Raw genomic sequence first — 13,933 nt, forward strand, 5'->3', positions numbered from 1 at the left:
CCTCTGTTGCCCCCTTCTCCTGTCTTCAATCTTTCTAAACATCATGGTCTTTTCCAAGGAGTCAGTTCTTTGCATCAGGTGGCCAAAGTGTTGGAGTTTCAACTTCAGCATCAGGCTTTCCAATGAATATTCAGGACTGATTTCCTTTAGGATTGACTGGTTTGATCTCCTTACAGTCCAAGGGACTCTCAAGAGTCTTCTCCAACACCACAGTTCAAATGCATAAATTCTTCAGAACTCAGCTTTCTTTACAGTCCAACTCTCACATCCATACATGACTACTGGAAAAATCAAAGCTTTGACTAGACAGACCTTTTTTGGCAAAGTAATGTCTCTGCTTTCTATATGTTGTCTAGGTTGGTCATAGCTTTTCTTTAAGCTTTTCTTAAAAGGAGCAAGTTCTTTTAATTTCATGGCTGCAGTCACCATCTTGCAGTGATTTCAGAGCCCCAAAAAATAAAGTCTGTCACTGTTTCCATTGTTTCCCCATCTATTTGCCATGAAGTGATGGGACTGGATGCCAAAATCTTAGTTTTTGAATGCTGAGTTTTAAGCCAGCCTTTTCACTCTCCTCTTTCACTTTCACCAAGAGGCTGTTTAGTTCCTCTTCGCTTTCTGCCATAAGGGTGGTGTCATCTGCATATCTGAGGTTACTGATATTTCTCCTGGCAATCTTGATTTCAGCTTGTGTTTCATCCAGCCCAACATTTTGCATAATGTATTCTGCATATAAGTTAAATAAGCAGGGTGACAATATACAGCCTTGACATATTCCTTTGCCTATTTGGAACCAGACTGTTGTTCCATGTCCAGTTCTAACTGTTGCTTCTTGACCTGCATACAGATTTCTCAGGAGGCAGGTCAGGTGGTCTGGTATTCCCATCTGTTTAGGATTTCCCTCAGCAATTGTTAATATGATTTTATAAGCCACATTTAACTTTCTGGTTCTCTGTAAACTACAGCATTGGAAATGGCAGATCTCTACAGGGTCAGAAAAGATCCATTTTCATCACATGTACATATTATTATATGATTTCCTCTCTGTCTTGATCTGATCAGCCTGCATCAGTTCATTTCAGTTCAGTTCAGTCGCTCAGTCATGTCCGACTCCCTGTGACCCCATGAATCGCAGCACGCCAGGCCTCCCTGTCCATCGCCAACTCCCAGAGTTCACTCAAACTCATGTCCATCGAGTCGGTGATGCCATCCAGCCATCTTATCCTCTGTCATCCCCTTCTCCTCATGCCCCCAATCCTCCCAGCATCAGAATCTTTTCCAATGAGTCAACTCTTCGCATGAGGTGGCCAAAGTACTGGAGTTTCAGCTTTAGCATCATTCCTTCCAAAGAACACCCAGGGCTGATCTCCTTTTGAATGGACTGGTTGGATCTCCTTGCAGTTCAAGGGACTCTCAAAAGTCTTCTCCAACACCACAGTTCAAAAGCATCAATTCTTCGGCGCTCAGCATTCTTCTCAGTCCAACTCTCACATCCATACATGACCATTGGAAAAACCATAGCCTTGACTAGATGGACCTTTGTTGGCAAAGTAATGTCTCTGATCAGCCTGCATATCCAATAACAAGTAGTTTTTTTTCAGTCGAATTTTGCTGATAAAGTTGGAAAGATCATCACCAGATACAGAAGAAAAGTCACAGTCAACCCCAAATCTTTTAATGGCCCTGTGTGTGACTTTGCTGAGAGAGGAAGTTGAGCTGTGGAGCAGATTCAGAGCCAAATATGCCTCATACCTCTGGGCAGATCTGGCCCTCCTCCTAGAGTGCTCAAGATGGGGAGTTTTAGTGTAACTCCTCATCTATTTATCTAGTGAATCCTCCTGTGTCTGCTGCCTGAATTTTTACATTTCTCTGAATTTCCATGAGAAATGTGTTTCAAACAGCATTTCATAACTGAAATACTTTTACATTTAAATTCATTGAATTTTAGATCCGAGAACTAAGAGGACATTTACTCCTACCCATCATTTAACAGATGCAGACACTGAAATTTAAAAGGTTAAGTGGCTTTTCTGCAGCCATCTAGCTATTTTTTGGTGACTGAGCCCATATTTTCTCAATATTGGTTGAGGGCTTTTTCATTTTCACTTACAGACAATTCTTTCTTAAATAGCTTATAATGTGAAATCTATGTTAAAGGCTATGTCTTTCTAGCTAGGCTTTTTCCTTTTTAAGTTTTATCCATGAAGAGTTGTTTATGTAGACTAGTCAATGAAAGGCATGATATAGAATTGAGAAGGAACTCAAAGAGATGAGTGCATTTGATATTTCATAGCTGGAGTGTTAGTGACTGATTAGGTACAATAAAAGAAGACACCTGCTAATATTTCTGAGAGCTTCGAACCTCAAAAAAAGCAGAAACCATGTCTAAAGTATCTTATGTTCCTGGTGCCTAGCAGCTTAACCAGCACACAGTAGACACTTGGAATGTTTGTTGAATGACTAAAGAAAACATTCTGGTGGTGAAGAGTTAGAAGGAATAAAAAGCATGTTCTTACTGTATGCTTAAAATAGTTCTGCTACATAAAGTTACAATGACAAGATTCCAAGAAATTCACATAGGGACACGTCATCCAAGAGGAACTCAGGAAAGTGACAGAGCTGGCAGCTCTGGCAGATCAAGGAAGGGTTTCAACTTTTAGGAAAACCAGGAATCTTTAAGTGTAACTGCTCCACAAATGTGCTGTGAGCAGAAAATGAACTCAGAGGACCTGGGAAAAAAGTAGAGATCGAAAGTGGAAAAAGATTGGGTTAAAGCCAAGAAAGCCTACAGACGACTGGGAACTTTCTAAGTGGAGGTATGATGCTAGTGACACTTGTCTAGACCTTCATGAGGTCTGGACAAGATACTCTGTGGTTTTGTTTTGTGTCCAAAGCTGACAACTCTGAGGAGAAGAAATAACAAACTCTTGGGAAAGAGTCAGGACCAGCAGGTGCAATAAACCCTCCCACCTCAGAGTCTTCATTGTACACATTTTTAATTTTATTTCTTAAAAGCAAGTGAGCAAAAATAATTCTTTCAATCACTTTCATAGAAATATATGCTCTTCTGGAAAATGGAACTATGCTCACTACTGCAGGAAAAGTAATGAGGTCAAAAGTGAGAGACCAAACCATTTTTTTGAAGAGACCTCACATTAGGCTTCCCTCCTCCCTTGGGCTTCCCAGCTTGTGCTAAGGTAAAGAATCTGCCTGCCAATGCAAGAGATAGAAGAGACACTGGTTTGATCCCTGGGTCAGGAAGATCCCGTGGAGAAGGAAATGGCTACCCACTCCAGTATTCTTGCCTGGAGAATCTGATGGACAAAGGAGCCATGTGGGCTACAGGCCATAGGGTCGCAAAGAACTGGACACGACTGAAATGACTTAGCACACACGCAGCTTGGGAAGCTCATCTCTGAGGTTCTGACCTCATGTCAATTCATCCTATTCACTCATGTTCTTCATTTCACCCTATGAAGTGAAGTCTTTTTCACAAACTCAGTGGTTTAGGGGAGATGAAAGATTTTCTTACTTTGTGTATGCTGCTTTTAAAATGTCTTCCAGGGATTAGATAAAACCTACAGGTTGCCTCAGTTCTTTTTCTTGCCCAGATTAGTGCTGATACACCAACTTTCCTGAAGAAACAAAGTCCAAGGGAATATGCTAAGTCTATCTGAATTCTCTGAAACAAAAGTTTTCATTGCATTTAAGTGACATGTATATAAAAAAAAAAACAAACTGTTTGAGACCTTCATGAAATGTAACCTCAGCAAGCTGCGAAATGCTCTAGAAGTTTTTGAGACTGACCATGAGATGAAATGCTAAAAATATGTTGGAACTAAATTAAAAGGAAGGTCAGGACACAGCCATGTCTAAATGGGAGATATAAAGCCCAGTGAATACAAACTGATAACGCTGAGGCGAGAGATCGCTTATTGCTCTTCCACTTTGCTTTTAGGGAACAAGCAATAAAATTGAAATGAATGATCCAATTTTAAACCTAATTTTCATACAGCATCATTTCTCCTGAAGGTTCACCAAAGATAGAAATCAAAGAGAAAAATAAAGAGAAAATCAACCTACTTCATCCTCCACTCATCTCGTTGGGGGGCTCAATATCTTGTGAAACACTTTTTAAAATAAAAATTCTAAGTTGCAAAATCTGAAAATGTATTTTATTCTTATATGATGTGTTCTTACCTTGTATATTAATGCTCAGTATTGATACGCACACATGAAAAATACAGATACACACTCACACCCCCAAATACGCACTTTATTCTCTGTGTCCCTGTGTTTGTCTGTCTCTGTGCTCTTATTTCTATGCTCATCTATCTTTCTATCTATACCTATCATTTCTCTTTATGTTATTCAAAATATCAAAATATCATTTTCATCCTGTGCTTAATACTGGGTGTGTGTGTGTGTGTATGTATGTGTGTTTCCTCCATGCTTGGGCCTGTCTTTTTCTCATCGACATCTATGTCTGCTTTAATTGTCTTCTAAGAGATAAAATGTTGTTGCTTTGAGAGAGATTATAGAAACATCCTAGTGAGTCTCTCTCTGGAAGTTGCAGAATGTCACAAACTGTGAAAGATCTGAAGTGTTACCCTAATTGCAAGTTAAAAAGGTAACCTGCAACAGTTTCACGGATGATGCTAGCAGAAGACATAGAACTCTTGCATCTGAAAAAAAGGACTTGATTACTATGGCACAGCAGGCCTTCTAGGTGTCATGTCCATAATTATTTCCCTGGCTCCCTAGTCCCAAGTGGGCAGCCGAGGTAGATGTTATACCCACAGTGTGGCCTTGTATCCCAGGTAATGAACTGGAGCTGAGGAAATATTCTTTTAATGGGACTGTCAGCAAACAACATTCAATCTTTGCCCCAGAGAGAGATCTTATCTTTATTGCCCTAGACAACAACAACAACAACAACAACAACAAAATAGAAAATAAATTTAAAAGTCTGCCTTTGCCCCAGAGGGAGACACTGTTTCTGTCTTCCAGAGTTGTTTGCTTAACGAAGACCCTTGAAAAGATAGTCCAGGAGAAAAGGGTGTCAGTACCTCCAGCACAAATAGGAGAGACCCACTGAGAATTGTCTCCCAATAGAGACTTGCTTCAATAGTTCTGAACAGAGATGTTCCTAATGTTCAGATCAGTATTCACTCAAGATACAGTTTTCCTGTTGGTTTCCACAAAGTTCTCTTGTTAGACAAGAAGCTCTATTTTTCTTTATTTCTCTCTCCCTCTCCCTCCCTCTCTCCTTCCTTCTTTCCCTCCTTCCATCAATCTTGGCAAAGAGGGCTCAGTCTTGAGCTTCTGTGCTTTGTCCTTAACATCATGGACAGGTTTTCCAATATGTGTCACATTTGGACAGTTTTTCCATCTTTTCTTTCTTTGTCCTATACTACTTGGCTGAACATTCTAGCTTCAGTGTTTATTTGTTGCCAGTATCTGTTCCAACTGTCGTGTCAAGTTGCCTGTGCTTTTGAGAAGATCTCAGGAAGTGGGGGTTCTAGCAGCCTCTGGGAGTTTTATCCTTGGACTTTTTGCACACTGTGCAGAGCTGCCTCCTACTCCTTCACGATCCTGCTGGTCTATATATATCCCTTTATCTTACAAGTTGCAGACTGACAAAAGATCATACTGCCAAAAAGCAGTGCTCTGAGAACCTCTATGAATCATGCAGGTTCATGTCAAATGCTCTGCCTGGATTTCTCAATCTAGAAAATAGGAGGGCTTTATGTATTTTTTTTAATTTGCCTGCTCTAAGTAGAAATGCTACTCTGCAGGTAATGAAAATGATGACAAACATACCCCAAGTTTTACATTCAGAGGAATTTGAGCCCCATCAAAAAGTAGCTCCTTGAAAGTCATATATTTACCCTCTTTGCTCTTGCTTAAAATGCCCTTGGAATTCTTTTCAGAATCCAACATACATTTTTTGAACTGTCTTTGGCAGCAGCCAATCTTTATCCTTTAATACTGAATTTCATTTTGGAGATAGCTAAAAGCTATTTAGAGCCCAATAAAAAAAAAAAGCAGATAAACAAACTGGGTTTATAAAAATTTGTGAATATGTGCAATGAAACAGATATCTTTATGTGGTTGATAAACTGGCCCTGAACACAGTTTCAGCAGAGGAGTTCCAAATGCTCAGGGTTTTCAATGCTTTGAGGGGAAATTAAACGTAACTCTTCTTCCTAAGAGGATTGAGTTCCTTCACTAAAAGTATAATTGATTAAAAAAAATTGTTAAAAATATACTGGTTTCTGCATTATTTCTTTACCAGGAATCATTTTTAAGCTAAAGAGTATCAAAATGGAGGGATTTTTGTCAGCGGGTGTGGTCTGGGTGTTGCCAGAGTCAGTGAAAGCACTCACAGACTTCCCTGGGGCGTGCTAAGTCACTTCAGTTGTGTCTGACTGTTAGGGACCCTTTGGACTGTAGCCCACCAGGCTCCTCTGTCCATGGGATTCCCCTGGCAAAAATCCTGGAGTGGGTTGCTATGCCCTTTTCCTATCTAGAAAACAGGTTCTCCTGCATTGGCAGGTTGGTTCTTTACCATGAGCACCACCTGAGAATCCCTTGCAGACTTGCCTACTTGCTAATAAAATGATTCCGTTAATTTTCCCGTCTTTTTTGAATTCTCCACCCTTCTTTGTTTTGTGTTGTTTTTGAAAGACAGTGTGTTTTGGTTAGGAACAATTGGTCGTTTGTGAATAAATTCTATGATTTACTGGGGGCTCAGACGGTAAAGAGTCTGCCTGCAGAGCAGATGACCTGGGTTCAATCCCTGGGTCAGGAAGATCCTCTGGAGAAGGAAATGGCAACCCACTCCAGTATCCTTGCCTGGAAAATCCCGTGGATGGAGGAGCCTGGCAGGCTACAGTCCATGGGGTCGCAAAGAATCAACATGACTGAGCGACTTCCCACTTTCACTTTCACTTTATTTTTCTATGCTTTACATGACTCTGAGTTAAATTTAGGCAGTTAGTTAACCTTTTAGCCTATTTACTCAAATAAAATTGGGAAGAATAATACCTGATTTACAGGATAGTTTTTAGCTTAGTGAGATACCCTGTTGGAAGGTGAATGGCAAAATTTAAAGGAAATCTATGCTCAATAATTTTCTTCCCACTCTTATTTTATTTTCCTGCTTGCCCTGGGTTAGAATAGTATCAATTTAATATTTCCCCTAGAATGAAGGAAATAGATTGAAACCTCTAAGTTCATGGAGGCTGAGCTTCCTGCTTAAAAAATAATTCATGCTTACATCAAGACAAAGAGGCAAGATAAAGAACCTATTCCTTCTAACACTTTCTCTGTGGTGATACAGATGGATGATTGGAACAAGATGGGGGCATAAACTGATGCACCCCACACTACTTGGCTGGGTATTAACCCTATGATCTTAGGAATAGGAACTGTTTGAAAACAGTTTCCGCCAATATATGACACCCTCAGTGGGGGAACAATCAGGGAAAATGTAAGAGCACTCTTCAGAGAGGTAAGAGGAGATAATGAGTTCAGTGGAAAAGAATAAAGGAGTCGAGTTTTCTTTCCTCCTATGCCTCTTCTCGGTCAATGGGGGTTGAAGGGAAAGTGGCTCCTTAGGTCGTAAGCACTGGGGATCTGGTGTTTGTGGAACATACAAGGGAGTGAAACACTGGAGAAAAGAGAGTTTTGAGGATTCTAAATGCTTTTCTACTTTAAGTTACTGAAAACATTGAAACGTTTTGTGGAGGAGCATAAGCATAGCTTAAATGCGTCCCTTTGACTGGCATTTTGCCTGAGTCCAGTCTGGCAGGCGTCTGAGAGAGAGACCGCTAGAAAGATCTGGGTGCAGCAGAGGCAAGGAAGCTGGTATCCTCACGATACAACATCTGAGACGTGGTCCTTTCTTAGTAATTCACAGCTTCTGCTTTTGAACTTCCATAGTTATTTTTAGCTGTTAGTATGGTGGTAGGGAGTTTAAATGCTGGTTTAAATATATGTTCTCCATTGCATCTTGAAGCTCTAGGAAAGGAAAAGGTAAATTTGCACTGTTTGGGTTTGTCTTTGACATCATTGTTCTATTTAAGCTTCCCTTAGACTGCAAGGAGATCAAGCCAGTCAATCCTAAAGGAAATCAACCCTGAATATTCATTGGAGGGACTGTTGCTGAAGCTGAAACTCTAATACTTTGGCCATCTGATGCGAACTGCCGACTCATTGGAAAAGACCCTGATGCTGGGAAATAGTGAAGGCAAATGGAGAAGGGAGCAACAGAGGATGAGTTGGTTAGATAGCACACTGACTCAATGCACATGAATTTGAGCCAGCTCTGGGAGATAATGGAGGACAGGGGAGCCTGGTGTGCTGCAATTCATGGTGTCACAAAGAGTTGGACATGACTTAATGACTAAACAACAACAGTTATGAGATTGGTCAGCAAACGGCTCCAGTCCTGTGGGACAAGCTATGAAGGTCAAGGGGAAGGGGAAAAAGTGCATACAAAATTAAAATGGGGAAAAAAAGAAGAAAGTTGGGAATCAAGGAGGGGCCAAGTAAATTGACAACTAGTCCCCACTACAAACTTTATCTTTTTTTTTTTTCTCTAATTTTATTTTATTTTTAAACTTTACATAATTGTATTAGTTTTGCCAAATATCAAAATGAATCCGCCACAGGTATACATGTGTTCCTCATCCCGAACCCTCCTCCCTCCTCCCTCCCCATACCATCCCTCTGGGCCGTCCCAGTGCACCAGCCCCAAGCATCCAGCATCATGCATCGAACCTGGACTGGCAACTCGTTTCCTACATGATATTTTACATGTTTCATTGCCATTCTCCCAAATCTTCCCACCCTCTCCCTCTCCCACAGAGTCCATAAGACTGTTCTATACATCAGTGTCTCTTTTGCTGTCTCGTACACCGGGTTATTGTTACCATCTTTAATCCTAGTATCCTTGGACATTCTATTTTGTTTGTTTTTTTAAAAAGTCAAGGATGAAAATCTCTGCTCATTAAAATAATAAATAACCCTTTTCACAGGCAGAAGTAAACTTCTAGGGAAAAGATCCTAGCACTCTTCAACTGAGAATGTTTCCAGTAGCTGCTGAATAGTCAAAACAAGAACACATAACAAAGCCCAAATAAAAAAATATTCAGGTGGATGCTAAAGTTTACTTTTTAAAAAGATTTAAGGAAATAAGCAAAAGGGAGAAATCAGCAGGAGACCTTGGAATGAAACTGAAAGTTAGACTCTATCATTATCACCTTGGAAGAAAAGCTATGACAAACCTAGACAGTGTATTAAAAGGCAGAGGTGTCACTTTGCCAACAAAGGTCCTTATAGTCAAAGCTATGGTTTTTCCAGTGGTCATGTATGGATGTGAGAGCTGAACCATAAAGAAGGCTGAGGGCCAAAGAATTTATGCTTTCAAATTCTGGTGCTGGAGAAGACTCTTGAGAACCCCTTGGACTGCAAGGAGATCAAACCAGTCAATCCTAAAGGAAATCAACCCTGAATTGGAAGGACTGGTGCTGAAGCTGAAGCTCTAATCCTTTGGCCACCAGTTGCACAGAACTGACTCACTAGAAAACACCCTGATGCTGAGACAGTTTGAGGGCAGGAGGAGAAGGGGATGACAGAGGATGAGATGGTTGGATGGCATCACCGACACTATGGACATGAGTTTGAGCAAACTCTGGGAGAGAGTGAAGGACAGGGAAGCCTGGAGTCTTGTAGTCCACGGGGTCACCAAGAGTCAGACATTACTTAGTGACTGACAACAATAAATAACCACACTTATTTACAGTAAATATAGGTAGACCTTTCAGGGTAAAAAAAAAAAAAAAATGAGTTGTTCCCTTTGCCTGTGATCATTGGATTATAGTGAAATAACTCTCCAATTTGATGGTGCATGAGAATTCTGTCTTCCTAGTAGCAGAAATGAGATTCCTAGTAGGAGCACATGTAAATAAGTGAAGTTGCTCAGTCATGTCCTACTTTTTGTGATCCCATAGACTGTTGCCTACTAGGCTTCTCTGTCCATGGAATTATCCAGGCAAGAGTACTGGAGTGGGTTGCCATTTCCTTTTCCAGGGGATCTTCCCAATCCAGGGATGGAAACCAGGTCTCCCATGTTGCAGGCAGACGCTTTACTGTCTGAGCCCCCAGGGAAGACCAGTGCAGGAGCACATGTACAGATGCAATTCCTGAGGCCCAGGGTTTTCTGCTGGATCCTGAAGGTGCTTTCTTAGTCTGGTCTCCTGGCCAGACCTGTGATGTTGTGCACCTCGGTTGTAAAGATGCTGCTGGTTTACACCTTCTGTGTTTGTAATAAAGGATCAACCCGGTGGGAGATTCAGAAGGAATTCTTAGCGTTTTATTCCTGTAGCCACCACTGGCTGTAAATCATCATTCCAAGTCTTGGCTTTCTTTGTGGCCCTGCCTGGCTGATGGTGTAAGAGGAGGGGTGCTCAGAAAGGAAGGAGGTGACTGTTTTGCACGAGATTTTTGACTCAGTACATCTTGGGAGCTTGCGTCCACCTAGACCATTTTCAAAGAAGCACTTTAAGGTGACCAGGAAGCTAGTGAAGAGCTCTTCTTTTGCATTAAAAAATAATGTGGAGAATCAATATTCTGTTTCAGGGAGTATTTTATTTCACTGGGCTTTCCTGATGGCTGTTCATAGTTCCAGTATAGATTTTTTAGTTTTCCACAGAGCCCAGAGAAACCAAGAATACTTTTTTGTATTTTAAATTTTTATTAATGACATTCCAGTGCCTGTCTGAACTTTTCTTAACCATTGTTTAAGAATTTAAGCGACAAAAATGTTTGAGAATTTTTTTGAATTAGCAATTTCTGCCCAGTACAACCACCATTCATAGACATCCACAAGGTGCACAGGCAGAAAGTATATTATTATTTAATAATATATTACATATCTATAATAAACATATTATAATAATACATCCACCAAGGTGAACAGGCAGAAAGTATTAATATATTATTATTTAATATAATATTAAAATTATTTAACATAAAATAGAATGTATTATTCTATATAAAATATATGTGTATATATATATATAGAAAGAGATGATATTTATATAATATATATGTATACATATGGAGTGAGAGAGTGTATATATACATATATATATACACATAAAGAAACAGAGATCAAGATTTATTTTAAGGAATTGACTCACATGGATGAGGCTGGCAAGTCCAAAATCCATAGGCTAGTTCAGCAGGCTGGAAATTCAGGCAGAATTTCTGCATTTCAGCTTCAAGGAAGAATTCCTTCTTCTCTGGGAAAACAGATATTTGCTCTTAAGATCTTCAACTGCATGAGGCTCACCCACACTTTTGAGGTTACCCTGCTCTGCTTAAAGTCAACTGACTATAGATGTAAGTTGCATCCAAGGTGAGGTGTCACTGAGACCTTGGTGCAGCTACAGTTGTTACCTGGAAAGGAAATGTAATGAACCATCATTAGTCGTTAACACAGTCTCACATCAGTTCATCAATGAGGACATCACAGTGTGATGGCTTTCTGTGTACACACACACTTTCTTTGCTAAAAATAAGCATTTCCTTCTTTAAGAATAGCTATGAAAGAAGTTTCTATAAGAGAAAAAGTCTATTCTTAAAACTTTGGATTGTGGCTCTGAAATTTGGCTGCACTTTAGAATGATCTGGGGAAATTTTAAAATGCTTGTGTTCGGTCTGTATCCCAACAATATGTCTGAATCCCTAGAGGTACCATCCCAGGTCCAGTGATTTTTGTAAAGCTCTCTGAGTGATTCCACTGTGCAGCCAAAATCTCAAGCCTCTGCTCTAGATGTTTTCCAGAATGAATAAAATAATGATCTTAACCATTTTTTCTTGAAGAAGCAGGCTTTTCCTCATAATGAAATTTAAAGATTGAGTTAATTGTTTAAAACAAAGAATTAAAATGTTAATTTTTGATCCATGATATGTGGAGGCTAGAGAGGGAGTGAGATGATGCCTTTATGATGTGTGGCTGTAACAGTTTTCTTTAGTGAGCTTGTTAACCATGAGAAGAGAAGAGAGAGCTAGAGGAGAAGAAAAATTAAGCACAGTGATGTTGACAGAAAGAAGAGAGTTTGAGCAATAAGCTCTTTTCTTGAATATTATTTTTCTCATATGACAAAAAAGAAAAATTGACAATGGAACAGCAGGATATATGTTGTATTTCTTCTCATTTTTAAAAATTAAGATTGAATATACCTCCTATAAGATCCACTATTTTTAGTGTACAGTTCACCAAGTTTTGACAAATATATGCAGTTATATAACCACCTTATTGGACAATTTTATTACCCCCTACCCCAAATTACCCTCTGTCTATGTGTAGTCAAACCCTGCTCCTTTTCCCAGACTCTGGAAACCACTGTTCTGCTTTCTATTCTACTCATTTTCCCTTTGCTGAGTTACGTAAGTGATGCCATACAATTTCATTGTATTTTAAATAGTTATATTTTGATAGAAAATAATTAATGTGTAGATTCTGTGCAATAAGCTCTGAAATGATCAAACATCCTTGTATGAAAAAGCAAGCTGTCTCCCTAACCATGAAGCACTTCTTAGGGAGCTTCAGGCACTGGCAATCAACATGGGGACCAGGAGAAGCCACTCAGGGGGCCAGAATTTACCAATTTAAACCAAACAGTGATAGAAATATTGAAAATAATTTTAAAAAGAAGCAGTCACATAATTAAACTCAAGGAAATAAAACACAAGACAGAGAAGCAACATACTTTCAATTACTGCAAAAAAAATTAAGTATTTTTTCCTTTTATAAAAGCAATAACAGTAAAAAAAAAAAAAAGAAGAAGAAGAAGAAGAAAGAAAGAAAGCTAAACAAATAGAAAAACCTCCAAACAACTGGAGAAAAATAATGGTATATCCTTCTATGCTTTAAAAACATTTTACACATAGTCATACACACATAGAAATACTTATTTTATTTTAAAATTTTTACAACGCTGCGTCGGCCTCTGCCACACAACAACACAAATCAACCACTATTACACATATATCCTCTCCCTCCTGAGCCTTCCTCCCCTCCCCATCCCACAGCCCCCATCCCAGGCCATCACCGAGCAGCAGACAAGGCTCCCCAAGCCACACAGCAACTTCCCACCAGCTATCCATCTTTTAACTTATGAAACTGGGATATTTTACTTGCTGTTTCATGAAAGACCTTTCCCTCAAACCTTTCTACTGAAGTATGAATGATTTATTTGTGCCAGTAGTACATGATGGTGGTTGAAAGCATAGTAGTTAAGAGCGTGAACTTATTAGTCAGACAGATCCAGTTAATATCCCAGCTCTTCTGCTTACTAAATATGTGACCTTGGGCAAAATATGGAACTTCTCAAATTTTTATTTTTTTCCTAAGAGAAATGATTATATCTAATTCATATATTTGATGTGAGAGTTTAAATAAAATGAAGTAATACATATAAATCACTTAGTATAGTGCCCGGAAAATAAAATAATAATTTTAGAAAATTCATGAACAAGGAAAACTCAGGATATAATTTAAATGAATGCTTTGTTTTTGTCTCCCATTGCCACCTGATAAAATGTATTCATCATTGATCCCTACCTAAAATTGCTCAAAGTCTCCTTGGCTTTTCTGTTCATTTTTAGGTAACAGTGTCTTGGATCACTCTAAGTTACAAATGAGTGTATTCTCATTTAGAAACCAGGTTCCTAGTCTTAGATTGTAACCATAATTCTCAACTTGATATAATATCAAGTTCCCCCCAACCCTTGCTTTAGGCGAAACTTCCATTTTCAATGGAAAATGAAGTTATAATGAGGTTGTTTTGTAGTCACTAAGTCATATCCAACTCTTTATGACCCCGTGGACTGTAGCCCACCAGGCTCCTCAGTCCATGGA

The sequence above is a fragment of the Bos grunniens genome, chromosome 9 (genome assembly GCF_055505025.1).
Source record: "Bos grunniens cultivar Pamir isolate PY7600 chromosome 9, Bosgru_T2T1.0, whole genome shotgun sequence".
Taxonomy (NCBI): Eukaryota; Metazoa; Chordata; class Mammalia; order Artiodactyla; family Bovidae; genus Bos; species Bos grunniens.